The sequence below is a fragment of the Triturus cristatus genome, chromosome 4_1 (assembly GCF_964204655.1).
Source record: "Triturus cristatus chromosome 4_1, aTriCri1.1, whole genome shotgun sequence".
In the NCBI taxonomy this organism is placed as follows: Eukaryota; Metazoa; Chordata; class Amphibia; order Caudata; family Salamandridae; genus Triturus; species Triturus cristatus.
In genome coordinates this window covers 253,752,668-253,777,378 of record NC_140585.1, presented here as the reverse complement: position 1 = coordinate 253,777,378, position 24,711 = coordinate 253,752,668, and positions in this window count along the sequence as shown.

Here is a 24,711-nt window from a genome sequence, read left to right as displayed (position 1 = left end):
TCAGATGCATGCGAATATAAGTAATGCCAGGCACGCACAATTCTGCACATAAAATCAAAATAGCAAATTCTACACAAATCATTTCATTAGATGAATGGTAAAAATGAACAGCAAAGGCTGAACACAAGAGCAATAAGTCTTTTGGCAAATAAAACGATCAGTAAAATGTCATGGGAGAGGTTTGCCTTGGATGTGTTCACAAGGATAATTATCATGAGACACACTTATTCCAAGTAATTAATAAAACTCTGCCTCGGCTGCAATGTCAGCAAATTATTTTACCGCATTGTTAAAGGGGAACTCAATACTTCTCCACCCTCTGGTCCATGCTCACATTTGCCTGAGTCCCCACAGCTGGGGTTTTCATGGTCTGTGGTCTCAGAGATGAGAGATGTCTGGGTACGCGGGTGTGAGGAGAGTGGGTGTGGATCACCATCACATCTGGTACAAGGAATATAGGAGATCCTGAAAAACGGTGATTTTGCTATCTTTGGGCTCCACCTCCCGTAGCGAGAGGTGAATGTGAGCCCTTTCGATGCGGCCTAGACCCACGCTTGTGTTGCCGATGCAAGGCGCCCCTTTTTAAGGAACAACACATCACAATGCAAGATTGGTCCACGTCTTCTTCCAAAACCCACCTCTACCAATGACTTGTTGACTGCATGCTTGCCTTTGACCTTGTATGGTGCTCCGCTGCCGTTGGTCTAGGGTGAGGATTGCTCTACAATAACGCATAATTACATACATGCAGGACGAGCCCTGATAACTTGAATGTTGATGAGTTTCTAAGCATCTTCATGCCCCAGGTCTGCATTTTGTTAATTTTGCCTTTGTCTTTGCAGAATGAATGTTTATTGCTTTTCATTTTGATCACTGAATCCCTCCTGATCTTTGAAATATTCACCAGATTATGACTGAAAGATCAAGGACATTTTCTCTGGTGCAACTTCTGGTTGCACCAACAAAACTAATATCTGCCAAAAGCAGGCCACTCCCCTTTGGAGGATCTATTGCTGTCTCCAGCAAGCAGCCTGGCCCGTGCAGGTCGGAGCGGTGGGGCCTGGTAGGGGGGATTTCGACAGTTGACAAAGAGGGGAAATTATTTATTTATTTATTTATTTATTTTCCCCTCGTTGTTGTCTGTCGAATCCCCTAACCTGGCCACCACTCATACCTAGAAGGGCCGCGGCTGCCAGTGAGGGAATTCTTTTAGTGCCAATATCGGCAACACACCCAACCTGCAAACACATCAATACCATAAATGAACAGACAAGACACATTGGTTGTTGGAGCAAACATTGCTGCAGGTTTATTTTACATAAGAAATATGCCAACATGGTGGGTCAATTTACGGGCTATCCAAGGGCAGGCAGCCCCTATGCTGCTGCCCCCCTTGATGAGCTAAATTGCACCGTGGCATATCCAATTGGTGCTAACCATTTTGGGGGATTACCCCTTACATCCTGTGGACCACTAGTCCACCCATTAACTCATGCCCCTTGAGGGGGCGGAGCGCATCCAGGCAAGCCCCGGTTGCTCAGGTTTACAACCACCCGAAGGACTAACGGAGCACCGTCGTTCTTCCAGGGTCCTACCGAAAGGACTTCCTGGGGTTATTTGGCATTTGCACCCTTCTTCTGATCCTGAAGAGCATACCCCTATGTACCATTCAGCCTCTGGATTGCCCTGTAACTCCGCCTGCAACACAAAATCACAAGTTAACAGCCTTCCTACCCTAGCCACTATTCCAGCCGACACGCTGGGTTAGTGGTAAGGAGGGAGACGGCGTGATGCCTTGGTGCAAAAAGGATTACCAGCTGCTGGCGTTACTGATGGAAATTTCCCAGTTGCCACTTGGACTTATGAACCGCCGCCTTAATGTGCTACGTTGTAAGCGAAGAATTACCTAACTTATGTCTCATCACCGTGGGAAGATACAATAAACCGCATTAGTCATGAGAACCTTCATAAACCCAAAATCTTAACAGACATACCTCTAAGTGAGAATGGCTCTACCCAGCCATACGCCCAGGGATACACATGCATTAAGCCCACAGATACACCTTTGAGGTATGTTAACCTGCCCCAACCTCTGCTTCTCCCTGACCCTGAAATGGGAGCATGTTGCCTGGAGGTACAAGCCCTCTGCCTCTGAACTCTCACTGATATCAGCTGGCTGAAGCTGCAACTTAATGTGTTACATTTGTTTGCCCGGGCCTGTTACAAGTAAAATGTATTCCTTTATTTGGAGTCTGGGTGAACTTGAGGTGGGTGGAGGGACTAATATCTGCCTTCGCAGTACCAGACTTATTGTTTTAAAAATGTATGAGACCCATGCTGCCGAAACTGGCCCTTCAGATCCCTGACTCTCTCCCAATGAAGCATGAACCTGTGGCTTTTTTGCCTACGAAACCTGCATGTATGTGTCAATCATGACTCCTATTTGAGCGTGCCGTCACCCTGAAAGGTCTGTTGGCTCTGAATAACAGATGTCTCTTGATACTTGACTTAATGGTAGTCATAGTATCGACATCAGGGGGCTGAACGGCTAGGTGAACCTGCTGGGGCTATTAATGTTACTCAAGCCTGCATATACTATGCTCAGAACAGGGAACACTTGCTCTATCGTGCCCTGGATTCTTGCCTGGTATTCCTTTATGCCCAGATATACAAAGCGATACTAGCTCTACTTGGTCCTAATGACCCGAAAGACACATCAAACCCGCAGTGACAAGATGAGGTATGCGAACCTGCCCCCAACTCTGCAGAAACAACAACGCGATAAATCTCTGGAAAAGCTTGCTAACCAACAAACCCTCTCTAGAACCAGGGGGTCATAAGCCACTCCTAGGCCTGCTACTAACCAGGGGCCATATGTAGGTAAAAAGGAATTTGCGATTCTGAAATTGCGATTTTCCGCGAATCGCATTTTGAGAATTGCAAATTCCGATGTAGGTAAATTATCACAAAATAATAGCGATTCCCCACAAATCGCAGAATTATTTAGTGATTACCGAAATTGCGATTCTTTAATTGCGAGAACGCAATTAAGAAATCGCAATTCCGGGAATCTGCAATTCAGGTGCAGAATGATGACATCACAACCAGGAAGTATGACTGCCCATGCTGTACCTGATTGCCAGAAGCTGAGTGAGAGCCAGAAGCTGAGTGAGAGCCTGTGAGGAGAGTTGGAGATATGTGCTCAGCTACTGAAAGCAGGATAAATTGAGTCCCAGGGGACAGAGAAGCAGCAGGAAGAACCACCCAGAAAGAGGAAACAAAAATTTTGCGAAAGGGAGCTGGATTTCCTCACACAGGAAATAGTCAGCAGTCATGACCTCCTGTTTGGAAAAAGTTCCCTACGTGTGCCAGAGACACGGAAAAGAAAAATATGGAGTGACATCCAGGAAAGAGTAAATGCCATTGGCGTGACACACCGTTCAGTCGAAGACCTCAGAAAAAGGTGGTACGACATGCGGCAAAGGTCAAAGGAGAGGGTGGGTACAAGATTGGCCGAGGCCAAAAAGACGGGTGGTGGGCCGTCCACAGCAACAGACCCAACGCCCCTGGAGGAGCTGGTGGAGGGCACCTTCAACCTGAGAGTGTGAGTGGCTGACCTGGACAGTTCCGAATACCCAGACACCAGACAAGGTAAGTTGCATGCCAAAACCCCCTGATACATACCCAACCCACTCACACCCTCCGAAAGCCAACCTGAGTGCAACTCCAGTACATATCCACCAGCACACCCAGAAAAGCATTTTGGGAGATGTAGTCACATGTACTGATACCTGGGCCAGTGAGACACAGCTAGGTGGAATAGGGATGAGTCCTTCAGGAAATGAGGAAAACAGACAGATAGCACTCATGTGAATTTTAATTTGTAAACTGTAATGCATTACAAATGCGAGACAGGACACAGAATTAATGTGCGCATTTAAATTCACAGCACCACCACCAATACAGGAAACCGTGGCAGAAGGGGAGGAAACACCAGAAATTGAGGACGAGGCAGGGCAGGAGGAGCTTGGCGAAGCAAGACCAGCAAACCCTGCACCATGGAGATGGCGCAACATAGTGTCACCACTGCCACTGCTGGAGGCACAGGCAACAGACACAGCAGGAGAGGCACAGCCAGTGCACGGGCAGCATGCAGGACAGCAGACAACACAGTTCCCTGAACAATCCAGAGAAGGGAGAGGGTTGAGACGCCGTCTAACAGCACTGCTCCTGTCGAAGAAGACACAGTGTTCTCGGGCCTTGAGGGCAGCATGCTGAAACAACAGCGCCTGCAAGTCAAGAGAATAAGATCAATACAGCGCCAACTGGCTGCACACAATCATAACATGACTGAGTTGCGGGTTGGTGTAATGGCCATGACTGGTGCTTTGGAAGGATTCTGCAGGGAGATAAGGAGAGACAGGGCAGCCCAGCGCAGGGAGAGACATCGCCATCACACCCGGCTGGACCTGTACACAAGAGCAGTCAACCGCCACATCCCTGCTGGCCCGAAGATGTGTCAGTATGCAGCATGAGATGGCCCACTGCTGCCAGGACGTGGGCAGGGTCCTGGTGCAGGTAACACATGTGGTTGACCAGATGCGCGCAGCTGCCACAGGTGGCATAGGCCCACTTAGTACAATAGATACGGACGAACAGTCCAGCAGGAGCAGCATCACTCCCCCAATTCCACCGGACAGACGCCGGAGTGGGCGCCAGGGGAAGAGTGGATGATGACTCCAGGGAGGGCAGTGAGCAGACATAGCGAGGAGCAACAGGGCGTGCACGTAGGAGGTGAAGGTACACCAGGGACTAATGGCTATGTGTGAAGCAACACATTCCATATGGACTTATTGGCTGATGGAAATACTTGCACTGTGGCACAAACATGTGCAAGCACTAACAATAAAGTCACGCTGTGTGACAGATGTATTCCTGCACCAAAGGAAATAAACATCACTGTTAAACACCATTCAGTGGCATTGTGTCCTCATTACTCACTTAGAAGTAGTTCTGTGTGATCTCATCTCGTCTCATGCGCCCGGCAGCCGCCCCGGCCCCACCTGCTGGTCTGCGACGTGGAACTGGTCCCTCCTCATCTGATGTGTCTGAGTCTGTCAGATCCACTGGGGTGCCTTTCTTGTTAGCGATGTTGTGGAGCATTGCACAGGCAACCACAATTTTGCAACATGTCTCAGGGCTGTACTGTAGCGCACCTCCACTCTTATGGAGGCCATCTTCGGGACTGAGATGTATTTAAAGCAGTTGACCCCTGAATTCTGGAGTAGGAAAATAAATCCTGTGTATCGGCAGCAGTATTTTGGCCGTGCGGTAACGAATGTCCACCAGTCGATCTCCATGAAAGGAGACTACAGAATTTTAAGCGGACCAGTCTGAATATACGCTTTACAAGCAAGAACGTCCGCTTATCAGACGGAGCTCAGAATCAGACAGAGCCAGCATGCCATATACTCTAGAGGCACGTGTCTTTAAGATTCAGATTTACCTGCTGTAGGTTCCACGTCACGGACAAACTACTGCTGCCGATATACATGATTTATTTTCCTACTACAGAATTCAGGGGTCAACTGCTTTAAATACATTTCAGTCCTGAAGATGGTCTCATCGACGAAAGCCTAGAGGCCGAAACGTCGACTTGCACACTTCTTTCCCAAATAGATATTTTTGACTGTGATTGTGAAAAAGTGTTTACAATTGCAACAGTGAAGGTTGAAATATCAGATTGGTGCCTTTTTGTTTCCTTGCATGTATTATTTTGAAGTACCCTTGATGAAATCTCAAGATAAAATTGATTATTTTTATATACACCAGTGTTCTTGCTGATTATTTGATATATATCTTTTAAAATATATCTTCTCTGAGATCTATTTCCAAGTATAAAGAAACTTTGTTGTTAGAGAAAGAATAAATTAAAGAAATTAATTGGCAAGCAAATATTAAATCTTGCCCACAACTGCGTATGTGTATAACTTAACTAAGTACTGTAATAAATCCCTTGAAGGCATATTTACCCGTTCATTTACTTTGCCCGAGCCCTCAAGGGTAGATTGGGTTGCCCATTACACTTACCTCCTTCTCTGTGTGGCATCTCTGATTCACAGCCTACTGGCCATCACATACAGGCCAGCCATGGTGGGAAGTCCCTGTGGCATTGTGGGCCGGTTTAAATGGGTTGCACCTGGTTACCACCTGCTCAGAGTTGGTGGTAGTTGAGAAGTGCAAAATTGCGTTTTTCGTAAAATCGCTAATTGTGACTTTTTTCCTACATCTACATTTGCGAATTCGCATTTACCAAGAACGGTAGTAGCGAATTTCACAGATGATGTGACGCAGACTGCGATTTCGCTAATTAATTGGCAGAATCATTGTTACGCTAAAATGGCAATCGCTAAATCAGCGATTCCCATTTTTGGGCAGCGGAAACCTTTCCTACATAGGAACGTTTTGCGATCGCATACACCCTGAATTTTGCGATTCGCAGTGTCTGCGATCACAAAACAGCTTCCTACATATGGCCCCAGGTTAAGATTATGAATGCTATCGAAGTACCCATCTCTCGGCGCATGCATGCAACACTTTCCACTGCCTCTCCCTAGTCAGTAAAAACAATGCAGGGTAGCATGTGAAGCGGAGCCCACGCAGAAATCGCCTGCCTGTGCAAGCAGACTAAGCATTCATTGCTCCCCCAATCCATCCAAACTGTCAATGATAGCCCTAGGCTGTTGTGAGGTTCGCCCCACCCAGCTTAAACCAGCTGGACATTACCCAGTTTCAGTCAGCGGATAACTAGTCAAGGGCATGTCAGCGGTAGATTAATCCTCCCTTCAGATTGAAAACAAGGTATTAATTAACAAGCATGCTCATCTATTGTAGGAGTTATCCCCATCTGACTGGCCCAATGTGTACCTTAGAGGGTAGTTATCTTGCACCGTTATCAGAATGCAGCACACGTAGAAAGAGGAAACAATGAGGAGAAATAAAGGTATTTCTCCTTGCTATGCATCACCTAGGGAGGCATGGCAATTTGACACATTCCCAGGTCTACCATTAATGGTAAATCTGGGAATGCGCCAGAATCCATGGGTGTAGGAACACTCACGGTCAACACTTGGAATGCCTCCCTGGGACAGAGTAACGCAAGGGAGTGGTTTGCGCTGCCTTGCATTACTCTAAATTAATCAAGCCATGCAGGGCCACGCAAGGAGCCCATGCGCGGCTTGATAAATCTCACATAGGTTTTGCATCGACCTTGCGTCCCCTTGCATGGCACAAGAGCGACACAGAACCTTGATAAATCTGGCCCTCAGTCAAAAAATCAGTTTGTAGTAATGAAGTCCAGGCTGGCTGTTGCAGTACAGAAGATTGTATTGTAGTTTGTTATATGTTCTGTAGTTCAGCTGAGAACTAGCCCCACCAGGAGCAGCTAGCATGCTGCTCAGTCCCTCTCAACAAGGGGTGAAAATGGTATTTACATTTACATGAACAGGATACTAGAATACTACATATCCCCTTTTCTTTATTTTAAAAAAAATTAAGAAGCTAAACTAAAAATGAGAACCAAAGGAATACAGAAACAACATAAACGATGCAAGGAAATGCACAATGAGGAGAGAACAGAAAGATAGGTGGGAGTAGAAAAAGCGAAAGCAACAGATGAAAAACATGAATTAACAGATAAATATAACCCATCCTCCTTTCTATAAATAACAACAGAAAATAAAAGAAAGACGCAGCGAAAGACAACAACGAGAAAGAGAATAGACGTGAAGGAAACAATGACTACCCCCAGACACACCTACTGGCCAGACAGGAATGTGAGGAGGCAAGGCATTGAAGGAGAAAGACAGAAAACATAGAAGAAGAGGAGAGAATACAATAAGATAACTCATACTTCCGTGTTGAAATTTAAATTATAATATAATGTAAATAACATTGCATAGGAAAATTTACAATGTGAAGCAATAAGGCATAACTTTGAGAAAAAACACCAAGGGCCTCATGTAGGTAGCATACCAGTTACCACTTCTAAAATACCGAACGATACCGAATCGGTATTTTAGAAGTGGTAACTGGTATGTAGGTAATGAGTCGGTATTTTTTACCGAATCGTTACTAGTCGGTAATTACCGAATCGGTATTTACCGATTCGGTAATGAGGCATACCTTCCCATTGATGGGAAGGTATGCCTCATTACCGAATCGGTAAATACCGATTCGGTAATGGGGGGAACACATACAAGGGTGGCAGGGTGTCACATTGACACCCTGTTGCACCCCTGATTCGGCCATGTGTGCACATGTGGCACACATACATGCCCTAAGGGCATGTATGTATGCCACATTGCACACTGCTACGCGCGTAAAAATGCATTTACACATACATTCATTATTTACCACCAACTATAAGTTGGTGGTAAATACCGACTCTAAAACACACACACACACTCCCCCTACATCTCGATTTTGCTTTCGGAATTTACCGAATCGGTAAAATTACCGAATCGGAAAAGTTACCGATACGGTAACATTACCGATTCGGTATTATTACCGAATCGGTAATTTTACCGATTCGGTAAATTCCGAAAGCAAAATTTGTCCCCCTACATACCAATGGCCAAAATACCGGTCGGTAACGGTAAAATTACCGAAAATCGGCCGTTACCGACCGGTATTTGGCTACCTACATGAGGCCCCAAGTGAGATTGGGACCCAAGCACAACACCTTATGTAAAGGTAAAGATGAACCAAAGTATGCAAGTATGGGACTAAAACACATGAAAGAACAACCTCAAGTAGAGGTCACAACCTATGCACTGTAGAAATGGGATTATAACCCAAACAACACACCTGTGTGGGAATAAAGTACAAATAGCCTGTGCAAGGAAAACCTCGTATAAAGGCCCAATGCTGTGCACTGGGACTTAAACCCAAACGACACACCCTATGTAGGATAACAGTATAAATAGTCCGTGTACGGACAACCTTGTGTAAAGGTCTCATGCTATGCACTGTAGTAATGGGACTAAAACCCTTACTACACACCCTGTATGGGGTAACAGTATAATAGAAGACTGAACCTGAACCTAGAACTTACCCGAAACGTGAGGGAGGTTAACTGTGGTCAGGTACCGTATTTGGGTCTGAGCCCATGACTTATTCCAACACAAAGGAAGTAAGCTATTGTTAACTAGTATATTTAGGTGAGAACCCATGACTTGTCTCTAAGAATAGAGATGTGTAATTGATGCAAATAGGACTAACACCTATGCATAAATGCCCAGAAAGTAGGAACCATGCATAGTTCAAAAGGGAAAGAGTACTGTGAGCAAATGGGACTAAAACACCTAGACAAGTGTGCAAGGAACCGCACCCTTTGGAACAACACCCAATAGGGTCAAGTAATGCACTGTGTGTGAATGGGACTAGTACCCATCTCCACGCCCATCCCATCCTCGTCGCCAAATAAATGTAGTAACAAAGTCCAGGCTGGTTGTTGTAGTTCAGAAGATTTTATTGTAGTTTGTTACATGTTCTGTAGTTCAGCTCAGAACTAGCCCCACCAGGAGCAGCCAGCATGCTGCTCAGCCCCTCTCAACTGTGACTTTCCTCTCAGACTCTCAACATTCCTAAGCGCATCATTACTGCAACATTCCACTAGCTGAACAAGAGGTGATTATGGTATTTACTTTTACAGAAACAGGATACTAGGATACTACACAGTTGCTCTCCGAGAACCATTTAGTTATCTCTAAATCATCACAGGAAGTTGGCCTCTGCCAAAAGGTGGGCATCTTTATTGCAATGTCATTGCTGTTCCCTGCAAATATGAAGGGATTTATTCACATACAATGAGGTAGCTACTAAAAATACAGAGGTGACATCACACACCCTTAACAGGAGTTGCTAATAGCTAACAATTGCTATCCTTGGGATTGGGGTGAATTACAATCTTTGTGCAGAGAAACAACCTGCTGGTTAAGAATTAATAAGTCTTTTAATTCATCAATGAAATTTGATTCATGGGGTAAATTATGCCTCATGCGTACAAGGATCAATTAGACAAGGGTATAAGATTGTTTAGAGGTGAACATGAAAAATAATGTTTAAAGTGTACAACTGTACATAAAGGAAAATGATAGCATGAGAGCTATAAACTGTATTCCAATGCCCCAACGTATACTTCAAAAGCAAAATAGTTCATATGAAATTGACTTTAAGTACCTTGAGTGCTGTGGATTTTGCCAGCTATAAATTATGATATCTGTCCAAATAAGTTATCTAAATTCAAGCTGGTCTTCTTGCCAGGTCTTAAAGCGCAAATCACTAAATCTTCAATGCACGCATTGGATGGAGCCCATATTTCAAAAAGTGTAGAGCCTACCCTAAAAGCTCATCTCGAAGGGAGCATTTCACTATTGACTTTGTCAAGGTTAAATCACAAACAGCGAGGATCCTACAGCTAGGACAGCTACAGATATTGTCACTTACATGAAACATAGAAAGAGAATTGTGATTCAGCTCCCAAGGCCAACCGTAGAACTAAGGAAATTGATTAAGGAAAACTGGTGAAGGAGACAGGAAAAAGCATTTGAAACATAACAATAGGGTGTATAGCTCGAGATCTCAATATGTGTAAAAACGTAGCTCTCTTTACTTGCTCTCTCTCTAAAAACACACACACACACACACACACTCTCTCTCTCGCCCTCTCTCTCTCTCTCGTCTCTCTCTCAACTCCCTTCTCTCTCTAATTAGTCAAACAAAAAATGCCTTTTCAATAGATACTGTGCCATACTGAAATGTAATTACATTTTTTTAATGATGTAATTACGGCCTTTACCGTGCTCAGCGGAGCCTGGGCGCTCTTTGGGAAAGTAGCCAGACCCTGTACCCACCCCCTGCTGGCATCAACCCCCACAAAAGACGGCCTTCAGGCATGTACAGCAGGGGTTTGGGTGCAGGGCCGGCCTATGGCCAGGCCCTTCACCCTACCCCCTACCCCCGCCATCATCCAACCCCCGATGGGCATGGCATTTTGCCGTCCATGACATGAGTTGGGTGTAGGGCTTGATTGCATCCAGGTCCTATGCCTACCCCCATTTCAGTAGTGAACACCAGCAGTGCCTTAGGCCTTAATCTGTGCCATCAGTCAACCCCTTCTATGCAGTTTTCAGGCGAGTGTAGTGTGGGTGTGGCATAGGGACTTGCTGGTGGCTAGGCCCTCTGGCCACTCCCTTGTCAACAGCCAACTGCTTTCCCATGCGCACCAAGGCTTTTGCCCAATGCTAGCACTACTCCATGCAGTCAGGTAATCCTCTGCAGCCAGGCCCTTCGCCCAACTTCCTGCTATCAGACTCCCTACAGCAGGGTGTCACGACTGATGGGATGAACAGGTGAAGGTCCAATAAATTGCATAAAGGAATAACTTGCACACAGTAAAAGATCAACCCTAGAATCATGAAAACTCTGGACGCCTGGTCATGGGTGGCTGGGGCTTAGATACATGAGTCGTTATAAAGGTTGCCTGATGGCTGCTTGGTTGTATGGTTCAAGCATGCTCAGTTTATTCACTGTTATTGCCATTGAGCTGCACCTTTGTTTTGTTCCGCCTTCTCCTCATGCTTCTCTTCTCTGTGCTTTTGTATTTCACTCAAAAGGTCAGCTTACATCTTGATCTAAAGCCCCATATTGATATTTGATGTGACTGCCACCTCTCAGCATCTCTTGGTGCTCCAAAGCTCAGGGAAGGTTTCCAGGTACTTCTTGGGTTTGCTACCTGCTATCACTTACAGAGCACCATGTAAGATACAAAGGGATGGGGATTGCTTTGACTTGTACACTCACATCACTTCTATTGCCTAATATGGTACTATTTTTATAATAGTGAGACTATCTAGTGCAGTCCCTTTAAAGAAACTTTTGAGAGTAAGCCTGAGCATGAGATGTATATTTACTTAACTACTGACGAGCCATCTATCCCAGTGCATTTCTCTCTCCTCCTCATCCTATTTTCCCCTTCCAAAAGCCTGCAGGTTTCAAATGATACATTCCTCCACTTACAGCTCTTAAGAAGTGTGGAGAACTAGCATAGCAGTACCTGACAGTTTGCAAGACCCAAAATGGACACCAATATTAATTCTCTCCACATCACATAACTAGCTCTCTCCCAGATGCAGAAAGAGCTAGAAGTAGTTTGACATTGTAGTTTGTGTTGACTAAGATGACAGTGTTAAGCAATAGGAGGAAAGCTTGAATACTGTGGGTACCAGTATGCCAGCAGCATCAAACGATTCTACTAAAAAATTGGGGGGATATTCACAATAACGTGTGATAACTACAGCAAGAGTAGCGTAACGCAACTTTCAATATCGCAGCCCATCGTGGGAAAATAACCCCGTGTCAACGTCGAATTCACAACAAGGCGGTACCATGCGATAGTCCGCCGACACCGTGGACTATGTCTGAGATACAACCACCAAGACGGAGATAAAAACACAAACCACAACACCAAAAAACACGCGATGGGCCAAAGCGCGATGAGGAAATCAGCGATAAGCAGCGCCAGGCCTGCAGCACACACCTGGCAGGCCAAAAGAATCACCATAAAAGTAGAAAAAACACCGACACACAAACTGACCTACACCCAAGCACCATGGAGGCAGCCGGAGCAGGCGCAGAGGACGAGCGCAACCCCACAAGCACCCCGTACGACCAGCCAAGGACATCGGGGACAGGGAAGGGCAAGGACAAGAAGATGAGGAAGACGAAGTTCAGTCCGCAGGCGAACAGGATCATAGTCAACAGAGGTGATGGAACACCATCAACAACTCTTCGTCACCTCCAGCATGTCATTGGGCACCAAAACTGCAATATGGCGGGACATCGTTGACAAGGTGAATGCCATCGGAGAGCACCAGCGAACAATGGACGAGGTCAAGAGGCGATGGAATGACATCAAGCGAAAGAACAAGGAGAAACTCTCCGCCAACCAGAAGGCAGCAATGCAGACCGGAGGTGGGGACCCAGTGCCACAGCAGGAGCTGGATGACATGGAGGAGCTGGTGTCGACAGTCATCAGTGTAGATACTGTGGCCGGAGTTGGGGGACCGGACACTGCTCGACAGGATACAACACATCCGCAACAGGGTGAGTGACCACCAGGTACTGGGGGGACGGGTGGAGATGGCCACAATGGCACACATGCACAATCAAGCAGGGCACAGTACACACCCACAATGACCCTGGCTCCTCGCACAGACCCACAGACTGTCACAATCTACAATGCCATGCTGTCTGAATGTCAACCTGTACCATGTAGCTACATACATGTGGACACATTGTAATACACCATCTCCTTTTCACATCGCAGGGGCATCGTCAACACCTCCTGCAGAGTAGTCCCAGCCACTCTTCACTGATGACGAGGAGGACAACACCAGCATCGACGCACAAGCCCTCCTAGACATCATGGACCTCATCCGCGACTCACCTCTAGGATCCCACAACCCCGGCACCCTCCCAAGTCCCCCAGGAACAACAAATGGTCTTCCAACTCTGTGTGCTGGAGGGCCAGAGGGAGATGGCTGAGCAGGTGCCGGAGGGGTTTGAACTCATGGCTGCCAAACTGGATGCCATCCTTGGGTGTCTATGTCCGCCCCATGGTCTCCAACGAGCCATGACTGACATCGCTGGAGTCATGACGTGGAGAGTAGAACAGCTGTTCTCTCAGAGTGGCTTTAGCGATACCAGCCGTGAGCTGGCACACATGCAGAGGCTCATGGAGGACACGGTGCGTATGGAGGCGGAAAGGATAGAAGCCACCGCTGCACATCATCGGAATGTAGCTGGGATCTATCATGCCCTGCAGACCTCCATCATGGCATTACCGCCACAAGGCATGGCGCTGATGAATGCTGCTGCCCCCACACCATCCACATCCCCGCCCCCTGGTGTGTCAGTGCCTCACAGTGCGGCAGACATATCCACCCAGGCCCCTGATGTGTCAGTGGCACACAGTGCCGCTGCCGGGACTGCAACATCCACAGGGGGGGCAGGGCACACATCCGAGGACGAGGACGTGGATGGGTTTGTGATCAGGAGGCACTAGCATTCATTTCCGCCACGTGGCCTGTTTCTGCTGGGTGCTGCACATGGCCTCGCGACCTTCCACTGACCCCCGATACACTCCGATGCACTCACCTTGGACAGCAACATGGACTGCCACATCCTGTTCGACGACCAATGACACGGCGGACAGACTGCTGACTGTACCCTTCCTCTTCCGCAGTACATGTCAACCCCGGATGGACTCTAGCTGGCCCTCCATGGGCCCATATTGTGTAGTGTGCTCGGCATTGCCCTGTACCGCTCCAGCTGCATAACTGCACTGGATGTGCAAATAAACGTCCAGTGACACACTGCTGTGTCACGTCTTACATCATTCAGGAATGGATGTGTGGATGAATGTGGAGACAGTGCCTTCCCTTGCGTCAATGATGTTCATCCTGTGGGATGCGAGTCAGAGGGTGCAACATTGCATTTTGTGTACCTGGTCCCGTGAACACTACAACCGGGACACACGCATCAGTCACTTCCTTATCCGGACATGGACTGGTCCACCCCCCGAGCCCACGAGTCATTGTGGCAAGCCGTGCGCTGGTCCGGCGTACGGCAGGCCAGACCACTCCGATGAAGCACCGAGGGGGGACCATCATTGCTACCCGTCGCAGGCGTACTCACTGGTGGTGTGCAGGTCACTGGTCTAGCCGTCAGCATGTCACAGCCACTCCCTGAGAGCAGGTTTGCACACACACCACACCCATCCGGCGTCACTGGCCATGTGACTCCGTCAACATAAGGGGCAGACGATGTCACATTCCGCTCTTCCGGTGGTGACTGAATGATAGCCGCGTCATCCTTCTCATTCATAAAGGGCCCTTGAGTTGTTGTGCACAGGGTTGGTGGCATCTGAGGCCTGGCGCACGACACGGGCCTACCGCCACGTGGCGCTGACTGGGGTTGCACAGGGTTAGTTGCACCCAAGGCCTTGCAGCCTACATGGGCCTGCCACCACGTGGTGCTGACTGGGGTTGCACAGGGTTAGTGGCACCCGGAGCATTGTGGCCGGCACAGGCACCCCGCCACGGGACGGTGACTTTGGGTGCGCTGAGTCAGTGGCACCTTAAGCTGCTGAGCGGGTGTGCAATCTGCAATGATGCCCCGTCCCGGCGGTCCGGACAGCTCAGGTTTTGTGTGCCCTGCTGGACCGCAGTGTAGGCCAGAGCCAGCAGGCAGTGCGGCCCTACGACCACGCGGCATCGCTTCCGGGATCCCAAAGTTAGTGGCACCCATTGGGCTGAGCGGGTGTGAAGCCTGCGATGGTGCCGGGTGCACTGGTATGTCCTCTGCCATGGAGTAATCAAGACCCAGCACCAAACGTGAGACCTGTTGCCCTGCGGAGTGTGGCTGCATGGTGTGGACGGTGCCATGTCTGCGGGCCCCGGGCTTGTGGCTTGCAGCGGCACGTGATGGGACCTCCCCTCTATGCGGCGGTGGCGGAAGGTGAGCAGTGAGGCCTGGGTGTGAATGGGCAGGCATGCTTCGATGGGCGGCGGGAGGGGTTGGGGTGCCTCTGTGTGAGAAGTTGGCCTGCTATATGCTGACCACTAGTTTTAGTGGGCACCTTGTATCAGTCCAAACAGCCCCTTATGGTGATAGGTTAAAGACAACCTTTATTGAAAGCTATCCTAGTGGTAGCTATGGAGAGCAACCTTCAGGCTAAGTCTTGAAGGAATGTAAAGCAGCTTGTTTTACCAGTCTATAATCTATTGAATGAACAAATGAAAGGACAACCACACCAGGTATATATTTAAAATATATGTATTTAAGATAAAACACACCCCTCTAGTCTCTTTATGAGGCTGGAGTTCGAAGTACTTAAGTTACAAGTCAGTATTCAACAGTAAAAGCACAAATACACGTTTGGGCCCTAGGGGCGTACCAAACCATATACCAATAAAGTGGTATAAGAACCACGACTGAACTAGACACAAGGCCTAGAGCCTGTAGAAGTGCTTGGAACACAAGGAACCACCCAAGGTAGTGACACAGGGGACCCACGGGGGACGCGTGCAGTGTGAGAACACAGCCGCGAATCGCCGTTTACTTCTACGGGGAAATTCGCGGTTGGAAATTAAGAGTTTAAGGACACTTAGAGGATGATTACGAGTGAACCCTTTTGGACTTAGAGGTGTCTAGGGCCAACACCCACTGGAGCACTGGAGCACTGGAGCACTGGAGTACTCGAGTTACCTCACCCAGGGAAGCCGGGTGCATAGGTGTCAAATGGTGTCGGGCACGTCGCTGTTTTCAATGGAAGCTGCTCAGGAAGTGCTGCTGCCGTGAAGAGAAGTGTCCGGAGAGATCCAAGCCTAGATCTAGGATGGAAGGAACCTGAAAGCAGAGGGAACAGAGTCTGGGTCACTTACCAGTGACCAAAGGCACGATAGTCCAATGCCCACAGATGTCGGGTGCTGCAGGTGAGTTGACGGGTGTCTTGACTCTTCAGCCACGAGATCCAGGAGGCATTGACGACAACCAGGAGCTGGATTTGAGCTGTCCCACAAAGTCTGTCGAGTGCTGCGGTGTCGGCGACCAGATTGAACCCAACAAGCCTTGGCAATGGCAAGTCACTTGGAAACAGAGATGGGATGTCGGTGCAAACCAGCAAGGTCTGGGGGACTCACCCAGCAAGGGTAAGTCGGGGCACGTCTGGAATAACCAGGAAATCCCAATCAGAAGAGGAGTCGGCTTTGTGGAGACCCACTAGCCAACGGGCTAGTGATCGCGAAGGAGCCTCGAGCAGTCGCACTTGAAACCGGCCCATGGGTCACTCGGGGAGTGAAGGCCAGCAATCTTTGGTGCAGGAGGTGCTCAAGGCTGGGGCTACTCGGAGCCCAAAGCACAACTTCGAGGAAGACCAGGAAGATGATGGATCAGCAAAAGATCACGGTGTCCAGGGGTCACGGTTCCACGTCACCCACGATAGCCACAGGCCTCATCTTTTCTGTGGACTCAGGGTAGCCTCGGGGAAGTCTGGAAATCCACATCTGGGGATGCAGAGACTTTGGCGTCCAGCGGGAGCTTCAGAGTTGCAGACCGGACAGTTGCTTCTTTGGTGCCTGCCAAGCAGGGGAGTCACTCCTTGACCCCAAGGGAGATTTCTTCAGTCTTCTAGTTAAAGTAGAACGTCGAAGGTCCAGGATATATGTTGCAGAGTTTCGTCCAGGCTAATCTAAAGTCGCAAGGACTGGGTTCCCATACTAATACAAAGTTTGGGTGTCGGACATACTCTAGGGACCCACCTATGGGAGGGTTTGGAAAGAGGGGTGGTTACACCCATTTCCTTTGTCCAGTTTCGCACCAGAGCAGGGGCAGGTAGCCCCTGCAGCCGGTTTGAACAGGACTATGCATAGGGACACCAAGTGTGCCCCCAGTGCAGGACTTCAAAGCACCAGCGAGTGCTCCCGCCCAGCCCCAATACACATCTGCCTGTCTGGGGAGGTGGTTACACCTCCCTGGGACAGGAAACCTATTGTCCAGGCCTCCCCTGCCGGAGTTTCGGTCAGCAGCAGGAGGCCAGACCCGTGTCTGTGGCATTGGCATCGATTTTATGATGCCAGGGCTGTAGAAAGTCTTTACCGGGTTAGACCAGTGTGAACATGACTCTCTCTCTAGAAGGGTGGAATGCTACCCCCACCACCAGAACTGGTGGGGGGGGGGGTAGTATTCCAAAGCGTTTGACACCAAACACGACATGTTTCCGTGCAGCCAGTCCAAAGTTAGCATTTACCGCAAGGTTATAATGCATTTAAGAGTATATGGTCAGGCTGCACCACAAACAGCATCAGAGGAGGTACTCCGAACGCTGCAGAGGGGCTCTGCTCATGCAGGGGCACCCTCTCACCTAAAAACCAAGCACTCTGCCTTCAGGATTGTTAAGGCCTGCCATAGGAGTGACTTATAGGTTTGATATGTGTGTGCAATGGTTGTGATATAGGTAGCCTATACCACAGTAAGGGGTGCAAGCACCACCTTACCCAGGCTGCAGTAGCAGACCTGTGGTGTCATTTTAGAGTGCATCCTAGGGGTGGCATAATACATGCTTCAGCCACTGGTAGGCCTCTGAGGTACCTATGCCCTAGGTACATAGTATACCATATACTAGGGGCTTATAAGGCACTCCAGAATCCAATTAGAAATGTGCCTAATGTACATGGAAACCATTTTAGAGAGGAAGCAGCTAGGCTGGGGTCCTGATTAGCAGGGCCACAGCCATACTAAGGTCGAAAAACAGTGAAACACCAGCACAAAGTGGGGGTACCCATGTGAAGCAGATCATACTCTCCTACACTCTGCCTGGGTGTGCATGCTCCGATGGGTGGCGGGAGGGGCTGGGGTGCCTCTGCCTGGGTGTGCATGGGCGGCAATGCTCCGATGGACGGCGGAAGGGGTTGGGGTGCCTCTGCCTGGGTGTGCACGGGCGGGCAGGCGCTGTTGTCTTGTGCAGGTGTGAGTACTGTGCCAGTCATGTATCTGGACTCTGTTTCAGATGGCGGCTCTGACTCGGATGTGTGACCTGTTGAACTGCTATACATACCGGCACGTGGTTGGAGACACACCAGGGGCAGCAGGTGAGCAGTGTGGCCTGGGTGCGCAGTGGCGGCACTGTCTCTCTCTCCCCCTCTCTTCTTCTCTCTGTCTCCCCCTCTCTTCTTCTCTCTCTCCCCCTCTCTTCTTCTCTCTCTCCCCCTCTCTTCTTCTCTCTCTCCTCTCTTCTTTTCTCTCTCTCTCTCTCTCCCCCTCTCTTCCTCTCTCTCCCCTTCGCTCTCTCTCTCTGTCCTTTGATGTGCACAGGACATGCCTTCTCATCATGATTTTTGTCTTGCCGGCTTGGACCTATGGATTGTCCCGAGGGGAGCGGCCATGTGTCTTCATTTCATTTCATTTCATTTCAGTGTTCATTGTAATAAAGTTTCATTTTTTGCTTCGAAAGTTAATGTGTGCTGCTCTTTTCTGTATCGACACATGCATATCACCAGTTGTGATTGTGCAATGTCAGGTGGATTATTTTGTGCATGTTTGGGTGTGGCTGATGTGGCATGTCTTTGGTCGGGGGGGGTGCCAGGGAGGGGTGGTCCTGGGGTGGTGTCGGTGGGTGTTGTGTCCCTCTTGGGTGTCCGGACCGCGTGATGGGTGGCTCCATGGCTTCTGTTGCCCTTCGGGTGTGACCCTGGGCTCGTCTCCCTTTTGTGGTGCAGGCTGCCATCCGACTTTACACCAGGTCAGAGCAGATGTAGATTTCCTGGTGCTAACGCGTCTTATGAATGTCTTTTGTGAATGTTGTGGTGTGATGTTGTCGCGGATTTTGGCACGGGAACTCCCACTCTGCATCTCATTAGCGATAGTTGCGCGGGTCCTCTGTGGCGATGTTTTTTGCGGCTGCTATCAAGGGTAAACTGGTGCTATGGGCTGTTTACATCGGCTTGTGAATGGGTAGGTATTTTTATCGCAACTTTGGCTGCGATAAAGTGCCGTTGACTCGGCGATAGTTTCTTGTGAATATGCCCCTTGGAAAATAGCGTCTCTGGCAAAACCAGAACTGGAATTCCTAACTTAGAAAATGTGTTAGCGCCATCTGGAAACTACATAGAGGATCCAAAACAGCAGTAGACATTCACGGCTTGTTAGAAATGGGGCTCTCTAGTTGACAGGTTGCTACCCTGTCCAAGTAAGGACCCTTCTTCCTAGTCAGGAAGAGGGGGATACACTTCTAAAATAACCCCTGCTCACCCCCTGGTAGCTTGGCACAAGAAGTCAGGCTTATCTCAGAGGCATTGTGCAAAATATGTGCGCATAACATACAGTAATACAGTGAAAACACTACAAAACGAAACCACACCAAAATGTTGTCTGTGCAAAACAAGAACAAAAATGGTAAAAATCCACCATACAGTTCTTAGAAATATCAATAAGCAAAAAATAGACTTAAAACACAGTTCCTTGAAGTCAGTAGCTCTGTCAAGGGCTATCACGGCATCGTGATCAACAAATCCAAACAGTTCTGGCTGACTGCGGCATCGAGGGCCAGCTACGATGTTGGGAAGACACGCAAACAGTACCTTTAGAAATGCAGGGCGTTGGTGGCCTCAGAATGAGCCACGAAGAGCCAGCGTACACAGGTGTCGGTCCTGCAGGTCAGGGCAGGAGTCGTTGGGCCCTTGAAGTCACACACGTTGCAGATCGAACTCCATGCGGTTGAAGTCAGGAGCACTGGCAATAGCAGGCGTCAGGACTGCGGTGCGAAGTGCAGTGGTGCGGCATGCGGTGCCCTCAAGGTGGCAGTGCAGGCAGCTGCTCAGTGACAGTCGTCCAGCAGCATCGGTGAGACCAGGGCTGCGGTGCGAAGTGATGCGGTGCTCCTCGTGGTGCTGGCAGGACAATATGCAAGCAGCTTCGTTGCTGAAGCGCTGTTGATGGCTGACAAACTGGCACCGGCTGGCCAAGACTGCGGTGTGGGACGGGGTGGTGCATCATGTAACTTACGAGCAGTGCCCTCAAACCAAGGTGCAAACAGTGGCGTCAATGTCGGAGTGGAGCGTCATCGTCAGGGATACCAGGGCGGCGGTGTGAAGCGAGGTGGGGTGGTGCCCACAGGTCATGGTGCAAGCAGCGGCTTAGTGGTGGCATCGGGCGTTGCCAGTGAGAACAGGGTTGTGGTGCAAAGTGCAGCAGTGCCATCGGCAGTGCCTTCAGGACACGGAGCTGGCAGCAGCATCATTGACAGTGTCGGGTTGCTTTTCTTCTTTTGCAGCATAAAACACACAGGGGCATATCAGCAAGGCGGCGCTATGAAACTATGAAATTATTGCCCCTTTTTTGGGCGAAAAGCGGCAATAATTTCATCGCCTTATCAGCAAAGACACGCTAGCGCGTGTTTTGCTGACTTAGCGCCCGTTACAACAACGCCCCGCTTTGCATCTCTAATGAGATGCAAAGTGGGAATTCCGTCATTTCTCCAATTATCAATGGGCACGCTAACAAGCATAGCGATAAGAAAAGTAGCGCTAACCGCGGTTATCGCTACTTTGTTTACGCCTGCTTTTAGATTGACTTAGCCATGATATCCAATGGAAGGTGGATATCATGGTTAAGTCTGCCCTGCCCTATCAGCAAGCTATCGCCAAACGTTGTGCGATTATCGCTGGATTTCCAGCGATAATCGCACATTTGGCAGCTTGCGCCTGGAATTTTATCGCTTTTGAGATAAGCATTGCAGATAGCACGCTATCTCAGCGCTAAAATTCTGCGCTAGCGGCGATAATTATCCTCGTGCTAAGCGCGCTGAGTGATAATTCTCGCCGGCCCTTGCTGATATGCCCCACAGTTCCTAGTGCTGGTAGAAGATGACCTTGAAGTCTTTGCTGTTCCTGAGACCTCTTGAACGGGGGCTGTGCCTCAAGCCCTTGGAGAAACTCAAACAAAGAAGTTGCAGAAAGTTCAGTCCAGCTCATTCTCTGCCCAAGATAGAAGCAGCTACTGCAGGCCAACACAGCAAAGCACACAGCAAAGTGGTAGTTCCTCCTCACAGCTTCTCCAGCTCTTCTTCGTGGCAGGTTTGTTAATACAAAAGAGTTCTAAAGTCCTGGGGTCAGGGCCCCAATAGTTATACCACATTTTCTTTGTTCACTTTGTGGCAAGGATCTCTGAGCCCAGTCCAAACCAGTTCTACCCTCTCTGGCCTAGCTTCAGTACAGGAGGTGGAGACAGCATTGTAAAGAGTAGACACTGCCTATTCAGGTGCAAGTGAAAACTTCTCCCAACACTGTAAATGCAGATCAGGCCCATTCAGCCCAAGTATGAGTCACCCAAGAAAGGCAGGACACACCACAACCTCCCTTGTGACTGTCTACAGTGAATGCACATCCCCAGCCCGTCACTCCAAAACCAGACAGTCAATACACAACCCAGCAGAGGCACATAGAATAGTTAAACAAGAAAACGCCTACTTTCTGAAAGTGGTATTTTCAAACACACAATTTAAAAATCATATCCCTAAAAAGGTGTGTTAATAAATTCTGGGCTCAAAGAGCCTTAAATCCATTCCTCCATCTTGTCCCAATGGAAAGTTATACTTGTAACATGTTACAAAGCAACTCCCATATTAGTCTATGGGACAGATAGCCTTGCAATAGTGAAAAGCAAAGTTGGCAGTATTTCACTATCAGTACAGATCGCACACACCAGGACATGTCCTACCTTTCACAGACACTGCACCTTGTCCAGAGGAGTACCTTGGGCCTACCTCAGGGTTGCCTTAAATGTAAGAAAAGGGAAGGTTAGGGCCTGGCAAGTGGTGGCACTCGCCAAATCGACATGGCAGTAAGAACTGGCCGCAGACACTGAAGTGGCAGGTCTGAGACACCTTGTAAAGGCTGCTTGTGTGGGTGGCACAATCAGCGCAGCAGGGCCATTAGCATCATTTGATTTACAGGCTCTGGGCGCACACAGTGCACTATATTAGGGACTTAGTAGTAAATCAAATAAGCTAACCATGGAAACACCAATCCATAAACACAATTTACAGTAGGAGCACTTGCACGTTAACACTGAGCAGCAGTGAGAAAGTGCGCAGAGGCACTAAATAAGCAAATAGAAGTCCAACATACCATTAAAAACAGGAGACCAGAAAGCAAAAAGTCAGGGGAAACACGCTAAAAGAAGTCAGGTCTAACACAGTTCAATGCAGTTTGTATTTTTTAAACAACCAACTGACACAACAAAAGTTGCCTTTATACTTTGGTATTCATCCAAAGAGGTGCTAGCAAGGCCTTCTCCTTTAATCAGTGGAAATACCCCCTTCTGTTAAATTCTCATACCTTTATAGATCAGTTTACAATAGTTTACAATAGCATTTGATTCTCTACAGACTGTGAAGTATGATCATTTTGACCTGTTAAATATCAATCAAGAAAGAAGAGAACTTGTTTCTTATGTTATGCACTTCCAGCAGTGGCAAGCTGAAACAAATTGGACCAGTGAGGCAGCAGTGGCAGCCTTTTATAATTGATTAATGAAAAAGTTAAAAGACGGTTTATCTATTGTCACCAGTCACCTTACAGAGTGCGAGGTGCTAATCAAAATGACTTTACAGATTGAGGCCAGCAGCGGGCTTGGCTAGCGGAGAAGAAGACATCACACAGAGAAGGTTTACACCAAACATTTCTCACTTGTTTGATGTGGAAAAGTACAGTAAAGATTCTATGCAAACATCTCTGTACATAGACAACTGAATATTTGAAAAACAAGAACGTCGAAATATAGAGAGACTATGTTTGTATTGTGGGCAGGGTGGACAATTTAAACAAAAATGCCCATATCTGCAGGTAAACTGACAGGCGTTTTTCAGAAGAGCAAGCCTTTGACAGGCCTTTTTACCCAAAAAAATGTTTGCTATCAAGAAATGCGTGTAACAAGAGGGAGAGAGAGGACTAGTTAGCTAGTCCGAGTCCCCGAGGGTTTATATGTGATTAAACAAAGAGGACTAGCTTAAGTTGACCAAAGTGCTATCAAGAAATCACATTTTTTTCATGTGAAACTCAACCTCACTACCCTGGAAGGACCAGTTCAACCAACAACTTTATTTAATTGCAGAGCTTTATGTTGTTTTGTCCTCGGAGGATGTTCAGTGGGAGACTGAAGCAGTGCTGCTGGACATGAAAGATTAACATGTCAATTCCATTATATGAAATATTATCTCTTGGCCTATGTTTCCAATTATCATTGGTACCACTTGGTTAAGACTGCATAACCCCGAAATCAATTGGCAAGAAGAGTTTACTATGATGAGTTCTCATTATTGTAAGCAGAAGTGTTGTCCACACCTACCACACTGATGAAATAACCTTTGAACTGTTTTGATTTTCAGACCCCAAAGAAGATGCCACATTGATGTATTCTACTAGAAAAGGACAAAATACCTTACCGCCCCATTGTAAATATGATGGTGCCATAGCCCAACCAGTGGCTTAGGTCACTCAAGGTAGAATCTATTCTTTAACACTGAATGATGATTTAGTACTGAAGGAGTACCTGAAAAGGAATCCATTTGGTACTCAGTATTTCAGGCAGGGGCCTCAATTTATTCTATCCCAAAACCAAATTGTGCGTTTAGGCCATGCATTGATTATGGAGAATGAATCCAATTACCATCTCTAATAGATATCCTCTCTCCCTCCTCTCAGTACTGTTGGACCAAGGGAAAACAACCTTTAATGCCAAATACAACCATTACAAATATCTGGTAATGCCATTTGGTATCTGCAACGGTCTTGAAGCTTTTCAACATGTTGTCAATGATTTATTCCGAAACATCCTAGATATATTTGTATAGTAAATCTTGACAGTATATTCATGTTCTCCCAGAACCTTGAAGAACATCACAAACACCTTTGAGAAGTCATGCAGAGATTAAGCGAGCACTCACTTTATGCGAAAGTGGAAAAATGCATATTTGAGACTAATCAGTTATCCTTTTTTGGGCTTCATAATATCAGATCAAGGGATCCAGATGGTTTCAGATAAAGTCAAAGCTGTGGCTAAGTGGCCTCCAACTAAGACTGTGAAACAAAT